A 14747-nucleotide genomic window follows, 5' to 3' on the forward strand; every position below is an offset into this window, starting at 1 on the left:
CGCTTCTTATCTTTTTCACCTTGAGCTCAAACTTGTTTTGAGCCCTTCTTAGAAAGCGCTTTAGGGTCCCTTGGGTTTCTGATTTATCCTGCAAAAAGAATACCCAAGTGAAGCGGGAAAAATCATCAACAATTACTAAACCATACTTACTTCCCCCGATGCTAAGGTAGGTGACGGGTCCGAAGAGGTCCATATGGAGAAGCTCCAGTGGTCTTGATGTAGTCATCACATTCTTGTTGTGATGAGTGCTTCCCACCTGTTTCCCTGCTTGACAAGCTGCACAAGGTCTATCTTTTTTGAAGCAGACATTGGTTAGTCCTAACATATGTTCTCCCTTTAGAAGTTTATGAAGGTTCTTCATCCCAACATGTGCTAGACGACGATGCCACAACCAGCCCATGCTAGTCTTAGCTATTAAGCATGCATCTAGATCGGCCTCCTCTTTCGAAAAATCAACTAGGTAGAGTTTGTCGTCTAATACACCCTTAAACGCTAATGAACCATCACTCCTTCTAAAGACAGAAACATCAACATTTGTAAACAAGCAATTGTAGCCCATGTGGCACAATTGACTTACAGACAGGAGATTATATCCTAATGACTCTACTAAGAATACATTGGATATGGAATGCTCACTTGTGATGGCTATCTTTCCCAAGCCTTTAACCTTGCCTTGGTTCCCATCTCCAATAATAATCGTGTCCTGGGAATCTTTGTTCTTGACGTAGGAGGTGAACATCTTCTTCTCCCCCGTCATGTGGTTTGTGCATCCGCTGTCGATAATCCAGCTTGAGCCCCCGGATGCATAAACCTGCAAGTCAATTTACACTTGGGTTTTAGGTACCCAACTCTTGTTTGGTCCTACAAGGTTAGTCACAGTAGCCTTTGGAACCCAAATACAAGTCTTATCCTTTTCATTTAAATCATCAATTAACTCATTAATTTTATCTACTTTTGCTCTATCTAAATCCTTAAATAAATCAGTATAATCTACTTCATCATCACTAGAATCATCATCGCTTGAAGTAGTATACTTAGGGGTTTCTCAAATGCTTACCTTTTTCTCCTTTGCCATGAGGCAAGTATGGTGTTCGTTGGGGAAGAGAGAGGACTTGTTGAAGGCTGAGGCAGCAAGTCCTTCGTCGCCGGAGTCGGAGGAAGAGCAGTCCGAATCCCATTCTTTGCCAAGATGCACCTCGCCCTTCGCCTTCTTGTAGGCCTTCTTCTTCTCCCTCTTCCTGCTCTTTTCTTGTCCCTGGTCACTATCATTATCGGGACAGTTTGCAATAAAGTGACCAGTCTTACTGCACTTGAAGCAGTAGCACTTTCCCTTTGTTTTGTTTTTGTTGGGGGTACTCCTTGCGTCCTTTAAGAGAGGTCTTGAAGCGCTTGATGATAAGCGCCATTTCACTCTCGTTGAGCCCGGCAGCCTCTACTTGTGCTACCTTGCTTGGTAGCGCCTCCTTGCTGCTTGTTGCCTTGAGCGCAACGAGCTACGACTCGTAGATGGGCATGGGCCCGTTTAATGCATCATCAACATACCTTGCCTCCTTGACCATCATGCGTCCGCTCACAAATTTTCCGAGTATCTCCTCGGGCGTCATCTTTGTGTACCTGGGATTTTCACGGATGAGGTTCACAAGATGAGGGTCAATAATAGTGAAAGACCTGAGCATAAGTCGGACGATGTCGTGGTCCGTCCATCTCGTGCTCCCATAGCTCCTAATCTTGTTGACCAGGGTCTTGAGCCTGTTGTACGTCTATGTTGGCTCTTCTCCCCTGATCATAGCGAACCTTCCTAGCTCGCCTTCCACCAACTCCATTTTGGTGATCATGGTGGCGTCGTTTCCCTCATGTGATATTTTGAGGGTGTCCCAGATTTGCTTGGCGTTGTCCAAGCCGCTCACCTTGTTGTACTCATCCCTGCACAAAGATGCTAGCAAAACAGTGGTAGCTTGTGCATTTTTATGAATTTGCTCGTTAATAAACACAGGGTTATCCGTACTATCAAATTGCATTCCATTTTCAACTATCTTGCAAATACTAGGATGGAGAGAGAATAGATGACTACGCATTTTGTGACTCCAAAAAGAGTAGTCCTCTCCATCAAAGTGTGGAGGTTTACCAAGAGGAATTGAAAGCAAATGAGCATTGGAATTGAAAGGAATACGAGAATAATCAAATGAAAAATTTGAATTAATCGGTTTCTTTTTCTCGTCGTCGTCTCTTGGTGAAGAAGAAGATTCGTCGCTGTCGTAGTAGACGATCTTCTTGATGCGCCTCTTCTTCTCGTCCTTCTTCTTGTGACTCGAGCCAGAGTCAGTGGGCTTGTCATCTATTGGCTCGTTGAAGATGGACTCCTTCTCCTTATCGTTGACCACCATCCCCTTTCCCTTAGGATCCATCTCTTCGGGCGATTAGTCCCTTACGTGAAGAGAACGGCTCTGATACCAATTGAGAGCACCTAGAGGGGGGGGGGGGTGAATAGGTGATCCTGTAAAAATCAAATACTAATAACCACAAAACTTGGTTAAGTGTTAGTACGACTAAGTAGTGAGCTCTTGCGAACACACAAGTAATCACAGAAAAGCAATCACAAGAGACACGTGAGTTTATCCCGTGGTTCGGCCAAGTAATACTTGCCTACTTCCACATTGTGGCGTCCCAATGGACGAGGGTTGCACTCAACCCCTTTCAAGTGATCCAATGATCAACTTGAATACCACGATGTTCTTCTTTCTTAGACTTTCTCCCGTTTGCGAGGAATCTCCACAACTTGGAGCCTCTCGCCCTTACAATTGATGATCACAAGGAAGCACGAAAGTAAGGGAGGGGAGAGCAACACACACAAGACTCAAAGCGAGAGCACAATCACGCACACAAGTCACAACTCGAGCTCAAAACACAACACAAGGAGTTCTCAACTCAAATGGAGCTCAAGTCACTATCTCAAAGAATCGAATGCGTGAGAATGGAGTCTTAGGATCTTTCTTGTAAGCTTGGGTTAACTCCTCCATGTGCCTAGGTGTCCCTTTTATAGCCCCAAGGCAGCTAGGAGCCGTTGGAGACAATCTTGGAAGGCTAATCTTGCCTTCTGTCGGGTGGCGCACCGAACAGTCTGGTGCGCCACCGGACAGTCACTGTAGACGGTCCGGTGTGGATCTCCTTCCTTTTCTGGCGCAGACGACCATTGCACCTCGGCGTCAGTTGGCGCACCGAATACTGTCCGGTGCACACTGGACAGTCCGGTGCCCCCTTTCGACCATTGGTGCGGGCGACGTGTCGCCCGCCGATTTTGATGCCGACCGTTGCGCAGTCGGCCGTTGGCTCACCGGACAGTCTGGTGCACCACCGGACAGTCCGGTGAATTTTAGCCGTATGTCGTTGAACTTTTCCCGAGAGCGACGACTTCGCCGCGGACGACTCACCGGACAGTCCGGTGCTCCACCGGACAGTCCGGTGAATTATAGTCGTACACCGTCGTCGAGTCCCGAGAGCGGCCGGTTCACCTTGGACTTGTCTGGCACACCGGACACTGTCCGGTGCACCACCGGACAGTCCGGTGCACCCAGACCGAGCAACAGTTGGCTATACATAGCCAACTCTTTTCCAATCTATTTTCTCCTGTTTCTAGCACTTAGACACAGTACATTAGTACCCAAATCAATGTACTAAGTCTAGAAATGTACCTTGTCACATGATTTGCACTTCTTCAATCTTTGGCACAAACTAACACTTAGAGAATATGTGTTGGGCACTTAATCACCAAAACACTTTAGAAATGGCCCATGGGCACATTTCCCTTTCAACCATTTGCAAGATCTTTTGTCTAAACGGCGAACTTATTGGAAACAAAGAGGTCAAATCAAATGGGTTACCCTAGGAGATGCTGGCACTAAGTTCTTCCACGCCAATGCTACTGTCAAGCATCAGCACAACCTTATTTCGTCACTAAAGGATGATAACGAAAATATGGCTATTTCTCATGTAGAGAAAGAAATTGTGCTTTTAATGCCTTCAAGAGCAGACTGGGGACTTCTCAACAAACGCCCATGGTTTTTAACTTATCATCCTTGATTCAGCCGATTGATAACTTGTCAGAACTTGAGCAGCCCTTTTCTTGTCAAGAGATTGATTAGATCATCAAATGTCTGCCATCAAATAAATCGCCAGGTCCAGATGGATTTAATACGGACTTTGTGAAGAAATGTTGGCCGGTGATTGCTCCTGACTTATATGAACTATGTAATAATTTTTTGAAGGATCAATCTGCATGCGTAGCATCAATGGTTCATATGTGACTCTCATTCCCAAAAATAGCTCCCCCGACTCAGTTGGTGACTATAGGTCTATCTCCCTCCTTAACACAAGTGGTAAAGTGCTGACAAAAATCTTAGCCAATCGCTTGCAACATGTGATCACTAAGTTAGTTCATCAGAATCAATATGGTTTTATAAAGGCAAGGTCAATTCAGGATTGTCTAGCCTGGGCTTTTGAATACATCTCTCTTTGCCATAAGTCCAGAAGAGAAATGGTCATTCTAAAGCTGGATTTTGAAAAAGCTTTTGAAAAATTGGAGCATGCAACTATTATTGATGTTTTGAGGCACAAGGGGTTCGGAGACAAATGGATTCACTAGGTTTCTATGATTCTAGGCTCCGGCACTTCAGAAGTTCTTTTGAATGGCATCCCTGGGAAACGATTTCATTGCAAGCGTGGAGTCAGACAAGGGGATCCTCTGTCCCCCCTTCTTTTTGTTCTTGCGGCAGATCTCCTGCAGTCGATTGTCAACAAGGCTTGTGACTGTGGCATCCTCCGGCTCCCTCTTCCGAACACTTGTGGTTCTGATTTCCCTATTATTCAATATGCAGATGACACTATCCTCATAATGGAAGCTTGTCCTAAACAACTTTTTTCGTAAAGGCGATGCTCAATTCTTTTGCTGAATCCACAGGGCTACATGTCAACTACCACAAATCCAATATCTATTCCATCAATGTCACAGACCAAAAAATGGGAATCCTTGCAAATACATTTCACTGCAAAATTGGATCAATGTCGTTCACCTACTCAGGGCTTCCCTTGGGACTACAAAGACCCAACCTGGGTGCTTTTCTTCCACTTATTCAGAAAATTGAGAAAAGACTTGCGTCAACCTCTGTCTTCTTATCCCAGGCTGGCAGATTGCAAATGGTTAATGCAGTCTTCTCCTCACTACCAACGTATTACATGTGCACCCTCAAGCTCCCAAAAGCGGTGATCAAGCATATTGACAAATTCAGACAACACTGCCATTGGAGAGGAGCAGATATAAATGCAAAGAAACCTCCTCAAGTAGCTTGGAAAACAGTTTGCAAGCCAAAAATTCAGGGGGGATTGGGTGTGATAAACTTAGAGCTACAAAACAAAGCCCTTCTTATGAAGAATCTGCACAAATTCTACAACAGAGCTGACATCCCGTGGATTAACATCATCTGGGCCAATCATTATAGCCATTCACTGCCCTCGGATAAACTAGTTGGCTCTTTCTGGTGGAGAGACGTCCTTAAAACTCTAGAATTTTTCAAAGGAATTGCTCGGGTGGAGATCGAAGATGGAAAAACAACTTTTTTATGGCATGACAATTGGGATGGTATGCGCAAATCGGCACGATACCCAGAACTTTGGTCTTTTGCCTCAAGCAAAGACATCACCATCCATCAAGCAAGAATGGCAGCCTCACATGAGATGTTTCACACTCCTCTGTCGGCGGAGGCCTTTGAGCAGTTTCAGGCTTTGCATGATCTTTTGGCTAATCTTCCGCATAATGATCAGAGAGACAAATGGCTCTACAATGGCTCCTCTAGCCTTTTTCATCTCAAAAGGCCTATTCTCATATGACTGGCAACCAGTGGACCCACCCCATCTTCACTTGGCTGTGGAAATCAAAATATCAACCTAAACACAAGGTCTTCTTCTGGCTTCTGCTTAAAGACAGACTAAATACCCGGGCACTCCTCAGACAACAAGCTATGTCATTGGATTCATACACCTGTGAGAACTGTATCTTACAAGTCGAAGAGACAGTCCTTCATCTTTTTTTCAGATGCAGTTTTGCTAGGAGATGTTGGCTCTTAATAGGAATCTCCCCGCCAAGAACAACTGACTTAATCAACACCATTTTGAGGATTAGAAGACGATGGCAGGTCCCATGGAGACTAGAAACTATCATCCTTTTAACCTGGTGTATTTGGAAAAGCAGAAATAATTGGATTTTCAGTGAGATCCCGCCCATGGTGGATGAATGTCGAGAAATGTTCAAAACAGAAATGAGTCTTTTGTGTCACCGAGTGAAACTAGAGATAGGGGATAAAATTAGGACCTGGATTCAATGCTCTGTATTGTAATTTTCATTTACTTTCCTGTAATTGTTTTTTATTTTTATTTTTACTAAGCAATAAAAAATACTGTAGACTCTTCCTACAGTAATTTAAGCTTAAAAAAAATAGGAGAAAACGTCCTAGTGCTTTATATCCTAGCGAAAACGTGAAAACTAGTGCTCTATAGTCGTCTTTTGAGAGGGAAAAAAAGATCACAATATTATGCTGGGTGAGAGACACTACCGGAATCGCGTTCTTTGCCGAGTGTAACACTTGGCAAAGAACACTCGGCAAAGGGTTCTTTGCCGAGTGCTTTTTTTCAGACACTCGGCAAAGACTTTGCCGAGTGTCAAAAAGCACTCGGCAAAGAAAAACACTCGGTAAATTAAGGATCGAAAAAATTAAAAAAAAATAGCAAAACATTTTTTAAATTCTAGGAACAACTCTACAACCCTACACTATTACCTTAGTGTTGCCCTATCATTTTTCACTATTATTTTGAATCAAACTTATATGTTTTGTAAATGGTGAGATTCGAACTCGCAACCTCTCTCTCGCGCATACCCTCCTATACCACTACACTACTACACCAATTATGTTTATATTACGTTTCCATTCCCCATGTACTATAACAAATCGAGAGTAATTTGATTATTTAAAGCACTAAATAAGTTCATTTGAAAATATGACCAACTATAAAGTTGCATAACTTTTTGAGATCTAAAGGTTTTATTTTAATAGTTTCTACATCCGAGACCGTTTATAAAATTTGAATTTTAAATTTAAAAACTTCACACGAAATTTTCAATAATAAGATGATTTCAAATCAAAAAATTGTCAACTACAAAGTTTCATTACATTTCAAGACCTACAACTTTTATTTTGGTGGTTTTTCCATCCGAGACAGTTTGAAAAATTCAAATTTCAAAATTCAAACATAGTTTTGCATAACAAGATGATTTTAAACTAAACATTGTCAACTACAAAGTTTCATAACTCTTCAATACCTACAACTTTCATGTTGGTGGTTTTTCCTTTCGAAGTCGTTTTAAAATTCAAATTTTAAATTTTTTAAATTCAGACATAGTTTTCGTTGACAATATGACTTCAAATGAAAAAGTTGTCAACTATAAACTTCTATAACTTCTCAAGATCTACAAAGTTTATTTTGATTGTTTGGTAATTTGTTTATCTCAGATGATGGTTCTAACAATATGCACAAATTCTATACGTCTCTCTCGTAGTTTCATAAACTACGAGAGAGATATAGGTTTTATGAACAAATTTATTTTTATTTTGTCATATGAAGAAATGTTCAATATATAAATTGTAGATCATGATGAGTTATACAAATTTGTAGTTGAAAACTTTTTCATTTGAATTAATTTACTACTTTAAAATGTGATTTTTAAATTGTCTTTGCCTAGTGTTGGAGAAAAAACACTCGGCAAAGAGCTCTTTGCCGAGTGTTGTATTTGTGACACTCGGCAAAGAGCCCTTTGCCGAGTGTCAAAAAAAGACACTCAGCAAAGAAACTCTTTGCCGAGTGTCAAAAATAAAACACTCGGCAAAGAGCTTCTTCGCCGAGTGTTTTCTTTTACCGAGGGTTTTTTGCGTGGCACTCGGCAAAGAGCTCTTTGCCGAGTGCCCGAAATAAAACACTCGGCAAAGAATATGGCACTCGGCAAAGAGCCAAATTCCGGTAGTGAGAGCACGCCGTATTCAACTTTCCTTGCATCTTCCTTCCCGATCGGGACCACTGCACTAACCTCTATCCTCGCCTTTGCTTTATTCTTCTTCCCGGCGCATCAGCTTTTGGAGATAGTACAAACAAACAGAAAAGATTAGCACGAAAAGGACTCCATAAAAAGCACTAGCTAATCACCAGCAGCCCCCTACACCATCTCAATCGCACGCGCAGCGCTTCTCTCTCTCTTCTCCCTCTCACTCTCTCTCTCTCTCTCTGGTCGAGATAGTAGCGTGTGTTTGTGTTTGTGCAGCACAAGAAGATGAAGCTGCCAGCATGATCTGAAACCATACGTGTTCTTTGATTCCCATCTGAAGAAAGAGTTGGCTTTCATGGAGAACCGACGGTCAGATCATGTGGCAGTTTCATTTTCTCGTGGCAGCACACCGTCGCCAATTCGCCATGCATGCTTGTTTGGAAACCCTAGCTAAATCGATGGAGTCAGCCAAGCAGCCAGCTTTCTTCTTTGCAGCGGCGCCGTACGTCCCAGGGAAAATACAAGGTCAGGCAAGATGTATATACGTTTGAACAAGGTCCGTAACACTTGACACACAACTTTCGCTCTTTATCAATGAAAACTGCAGGTGGTGTTTTCATCAGGAAGAAATTAGCCCTTGAATCCGCAGATATATAGATGATCATCAGATCTGATGCGTGCTAATAGCTCAAGGCAATATCGTTCTTTGTTAGTTCCGTTTCTGCAGATCGAATTGTGTCTATGATAGTCTACTTTTTTGTAATTCTTTAGGACTTGTTCGGTTATTTCTATAATACATAAATTGGATGAGATTGGAAAACATTTAGAAGAACTTTGACTTGGGATTTAAACATACCCAATCCAACTCAATTCACATGGATTGAGAGCTAACCGAATAAGCCCTTAGCAGGTAACATGCACTACGGTTCGGATCTATGCATGACATCGATCTTAATTTCATTATATATATATATATATATATATATATATATATATATATATATATATATATATATATATATATATATATATATATATATATATATATATATATCTTCACATGGCAAAACTTAATTCAGTAACCTGATTGCTAGATCAACATGTAGGTCACGAGATTAAATGCATGCCTCTCCATATATATAAATGTGTACTGCAGCATTTAGACACGTATCTATTCCAAAGTAGAAGATAACACGCTAACCAGTGTTAACAAAATCAGACATACGATCCAGACAACGCCCCGCGCGCCCCAAACAACTGCACTTGAGTTGAATTCTGATCTAGTTCAAATTTTGCCTTGAAAGCTTCTGATGTTCTGATCTCTCCAACCATGAATAAAAGGACCAAATAAGTAAAATATTCACATGATAAATGTCTCTTAGGCTAATCATCAGCATGCTGCACAGTTACGTACTTTGCAAGTGCTTATATGCTACCCCGTCTTCAAATAACTATAGTTTTAGATTTCGTGCAGACCAAACTGTTTTAAGTTAAACTAGATTTATGCAAACATCAGCAACATCCATATTTTTAATGTAAGAATTTATTGTAAACATACATTATTCAATATTTAATCTAATAAAGTACTGGTTATCAGCAACATATATAGATATTGATTTTTTTATATATATGATCAAACTTTAAAGTATTTGACTTTTTAGGAAATGAAAATGGAACTTACTTTTATTTTTTGGGACAGAGGAAAAAGTACAAGTGAGGTTCAATCAATCGTGGGTTGAGCCCCTAAACATGGCAGCACTTGATGTTCCATCGGAAAAGGACACATGCATTCACCGGAAGTACAAATCGACATACTATCATCTTGGGGACACCACTGTCCTAAGACAAGATTCCAAGACATCGTTTTCATGAACACAACGAGGAGAGCACGGCCTCCGCTTGGCCCGACTTTCACGGGCTCCTGCTCCGGCACTTGTCTTACAAGATTAACACAGTCTAAGATTAATTTGATCATATTGTGTAATACATAAAAGAATACAGATTTACTAGCATATAACTAAACTGATGCTAGTACTTCATAAATATTGATTAAACCATGACAATAAACACACAGAAAATAAATAAACATCAGAACTATCCAAAAGATCTGCATCACAATAATCAGAAAATGCAGATCTACTTACAATGCTTCCCACGACTGGAGTTGAAGAACACGAGCGGAGAGGCGTACTTTCTAGAAACCTGATTCGCCATCACCCGTGCAGGTTCAGAGACACCGCTCTCGCATGATCTGCTGCATGTTAGACGCAAGGACGATAGGACAAAGAAGCGACGACACAGATAATTGAGAAGGAGAAGACGAGTCGGTTGGTTGTTGTGTGCCCCTCGACTCCCTTTTATAGAGGGGTCGCTGCAATGTACAAGATTAGATCTGCTAAATTCTGGTAACCGCACCTTAGAATCTCTCTACGTGCAACCGCACGGAGTCCACGCATGTGCGCCCAATTACTCCTAGTTGACATGGTGGTCTAGGTGTGGTACTAAATAAATAAAAGACAAAAAAATAAATGTTGTTTAGAACACGTCATGATAGGATCGCACATAGTCACAAGTCACACGTTAATTTCGCGAAAAAACATGAAACGCGAGCAAGAAAGCGTGTGGTCAGTTCAAAGCAGCCTCCATAGCCATTGCGTGTCTCATATAAAGGGTAGTGCACATCCTTATATATAAATTGATTATCTCCTACCGAAATAAGTAATATGAGACTAAAACCCTTAATGTGATCCCTACATGTGCCGCTTGACTTTCTTATAGGAATTAGGCCACCCACAAGTAGTCTTAAATAGGCTAAATTCCAACAACTTGGCACGCTGCTGAAAATTCTTTAGCATTTGTAGCAGAAAACGACTTCGTTGATCGGCTCCTACAATTCGAAGGATATGACCGTACAAAATATTGTTTATGCTATAGACTATGTTATTTATAAAATTGAGTTTAAAATAAGAGACGAAGATGTGCTAGAGATACAGGAACTCAAGAGGCAGTAGTAGGGGCGGTAATAGGCTCTGAATTTTACACTGCAAATTTTAAGGATCGAATCAGATTATAACCGGGTTCTATTTCTATTCATTTTGAAACTAAAATTATTTAAGGGTCCTAACTTTTTATAAAAAGATATTTGATCATGATCAATTACCACCATAGGCAGTAGCGGTGGAGTTGTTTTCTGGGGCTTCTGGCTCTTGCTACAGCTATAGTTGATGAGTTATGATCCAAGAGCTGCACCAAACTGGATCTAACTGTTTCTACGTGTTTATCTTCTACTTAACATTTGTCCAATTATTTATGACCGGCCATGTGTACGCTCCTCGACTGTATACCCCCCTTGTTCAACCTATGGCGATATTGGCGACTAAACAAGTGTTGTTTTTTTCATCATGACTATAGTACCCGGTTTGTTTGTCTGTAAATCAATATATGACGCACATTCCATCATGTGACCGAATGTCTGAATCTTTAATATGTTCGCTTTGCTTTAATCTATACTGGCTTCGACTGTTTTTATAATATTTTTGTCTTTATAAATTACAATTGCAGCAGTCAAACAACTGGTTTTAATTTGAAGCGATCGATTGCGCACAGGGGAGAGGGGAGGAGGGGTGTTCTGAAATTCGCAGGTAAGAGTCAAAAGCTGTTTGGTTGTTCAGGCTAGAACTGAATATACGAATGCTCCTGACCACTTACTCAAGCTAATTCAGGAATGGCCTCTCAGAATATACAGAGAGTGCTGCCGCAACTGATGAGTTGACCTCATCTAGGCGAGACGTCGCTGCTACCCACAGCAGCACTTCTGTTCCGATTCCACTGAACCACCCCTCTTGGTGCTTTGCATTTGCGTCGCAACAAGCCCGCAACGACAAACTAAAAAAAAAAAAGATCTCGCGAGCAAGCATAAACGCCACGAAGTGGACTTGCAATAATACGCATGGACCGGCTGACCACGGAATAGATGCACTACTTCCTGCGGCCGCCAGCAAATTGCCTGTCTATTTAGGCACAGTAGCAAATCAAAGGCATGCAGTGCAAAAGCTCGGAATGGTAAAAGATGTTGTTCTATTCACACAGCGGTGTGAAATTCAACTGAACAGCGAGAGAGGATTTCTCCTCCATTGATCTACTTTATTTTACTGATCACCATGTTAGACTACTGTATTTGTATTTATAGTATGTCTAATATTGGTAGTTAGTCCTTGATTGTAGGCCCTTGATTGTAGGCATGTAGGGCTGTGCGTTGCCATGTGTGCCACGACGCACGGCCTATGTATACTGTACATCTCCATGGAATACAATCAAGCAATTCCTAACAATTCACACTTTCATGGTATCTCACGCGGTTCCGATCCGCACGCTTCCGCAACCCACGACCGCGCTGTCGCTGATCCGATCGTCGCTCTTGTCGAGCTCGTCACCCAGAGCGCCGCCGATCCCATCGCCGCGTTGTCCGTGAAGATCGCCTGTCCCGTTGCTGGATCAGCCGGGTGCGGCCGCTGGTCTCCCCAAATCTGCTCGCGCCGCCGATCCGCCAGCAGGCGCGGCGCTTCTTCTCCTACAGGCTCCCGCCAGGCGAGTTGGATCTGCTCGCGCCGCCGATCCTCCAGCAGGCGCGGCGCCTTTTCTTCTCCTGCCAGCCGAGGTCGCGCGGCTCTTCTCCAGCTAGGCGCGCTCTCGATGGCGGCCGACGATGCAGCAGCCGTCCAGGCCGCGGAGGACCGCCGCCTCGCAGTTGAGGCCGAAGCCCGCCGTGCTGAAGACGCCCGCCGCGCCGAAGAAGGCCGCCTCCGTGCTGCCGCTTTGGACGAGTTTGAGCGCGCCCATGAGGCCCTCTGGGCGCAAGCCACTGCCGTCGTCAACGTCAAGGCGCTCATCCCTGTCATCCTCGACCAGGCAACGAACACCTACACCAAGTGGCGCGGCATGTTCATCACCGTCCTCGGCAAATACGCCCTGACTCGTCACGTCCTTGAGGATGAAGCCTTCCCATCACGCCCGGCGTGGGTTCAAGCCGATTGCTGTGTCTTGACATGGATCTACAGCACCATCTCCGGCGACCTGCAACAATCTCTGATGATGCGGCAGGGCCTTGCTCGCGGGGCGTGGTGCTACCTCGAGGATGAGTTCCTTGGCCAAAGGGAATCCCGGGCGCTTCTACTTGAGACAAAATTCCGCAACTTCCGCCAAGAGTCCTTGAGCATCACTGACTACTGCCGCCAGCTTGAGTCAATGGCGGCATCCCTTGCCGGTTTCGGCGATCCCATCGGCGATAGGCAGATGGTGCTCACGCTCCTTCGTGGCCTCGGCGGCAAGTTCCGTCACATGGTGTCCATCCTCAAGATGCACCAGCCGTTCCCCACGTTCGCAGAGGCTCGTGCGCACCTGCTGTTGGAGGAGCTGGAAATCGACGCACGACCTCCATCACCGCCATCGGCACTTGTTGCTGCAGCGCCGCGGCATGCGACTCCGGGGGCCCCAGTACCTCCACGTCCAGGGGCGCCTCCTCCAGCACGCCCCCCCGGCACCTAACGGCCAACGCACCGGCCGTCGTCGCGGTCGCGGTGGTCGCAATAGCCACCAGCAGGGCCAATCAGTGCCCCATGGTGGCGCACTTCCTGCTGGACAGGGAGGTGCAACCCCTGCCATGCATCCGTCCTTCGCGCATCCATGGGCTGGCACTGTCCGGCTGTGGCCATATGACCAGTCCGGGCGCCCACCACCGCCGCCAGCGTTCAACGCCCTTCCACAATACAACAGCTTCGGCAGCACACCCAGTGCCTATGGAGGCTTCTACGGTGCTCCTCCCCCTCCGTATGGCATGCCCTACGGGGGAGCTGCACCCCCTGGTTTCCAGGCGCCCGCACCAGCATACCAAGCGACGCCCTGGAACCCCACTCACGGTGGTGCATGGCATCAGGACGCCCTTGCACACTCCTTCAACACTATGACGCTCAATCCACCGAACGCTACTTCCGAGTGGTATGCCGACTCCGGTGCAGGATCACACATGACCTCGGACGCTGGTAAACTCTCTGCTATTTCCTCGCCCACTTCATTCACTCCTACATCTATCATTGTGGGAAACGGTGCCTTGCTTCCTGTCACAGCCACTGGATCACACACTTTTTCTTTCCCGCATCGCAATTTAGTTCTCAATAATGTGCTGGTGTCTCCTAACATTATTAAGAATTTAATTTCCATTCGTCGCTTCACCACCGACAATAATTGCTCCATTGAATTTGATCCCTTTGGCCTTTCTGTGAAGGATTTGCAAACCAGGAACGTGATCGCCAGGTGCAATAGCTCCGGTGACCTCTACCCGTTCCATGCACCCTACACCAGCACCTCTGCATTACTCGCTGTACCCACCTCCCTGTGGCATCGTCGTCTCGGTCACCTTGGGCATCAAGCCTTGTCCAAACTCATTACCTCCAGTGTCATTTCCTGCAATAAAGATGATGTCAACCACATATGTCATGCGTGCCAACTTGGTCGTCATACACGTTTGCCGTTCAATTCATCTAGCTCTCGAGCTTCTCACAATTTTGATTTAATACACTGTGATTTATGGACCTCCCCAATTGTTAGTGTGTCGGGCTATAAATATTATTTGGTAATTCTTGATGATTGCTCCCACTACATTTGGACG

At 44.3% G+C, this 14747-nt stretch overlaps 1 long non-coding RNA gene and 1 other non-coding gene across 2 annotated transcripts; both read left to right on the forward strand.

Moving 5' to 3' along the window:
* The first annotated feature begins 8320 nt into the window (after window positions 1–8320).
* Window positions 8321–9004, forward strand: LOC115032968 (MIR167jHG). The gene has a single exon (NR_163744.1). It is a non-coding gene; the product is annotated as an MIR167jHG (long non-coding RNA).
* Window positions 8369–8477, forward strand: MIR167j (microRNA MIR167j). The gene has a single exon (NR_121134.1). It is a non-coding gene; the product is annotated as a microRNA MIR167j (primary transcript).
* Window positions 9005–14747: the final 5743 nt, after the last annotated feature.

This window comes from Zea mays, chromosome 1 (genome assembly GCF_902167145.1).
Source record: "Zea mays cultivar B73 chromosome 1, Zm-B73-REFERENCE-NAM-5.0, whole genome shotgun sequence".
Taxonomy (NCBI): Eukaryota; Viridiplantae; Streptophyta; class Magnoliopsida; order Poales; family Poaceae; genus Zea; species Zea mays.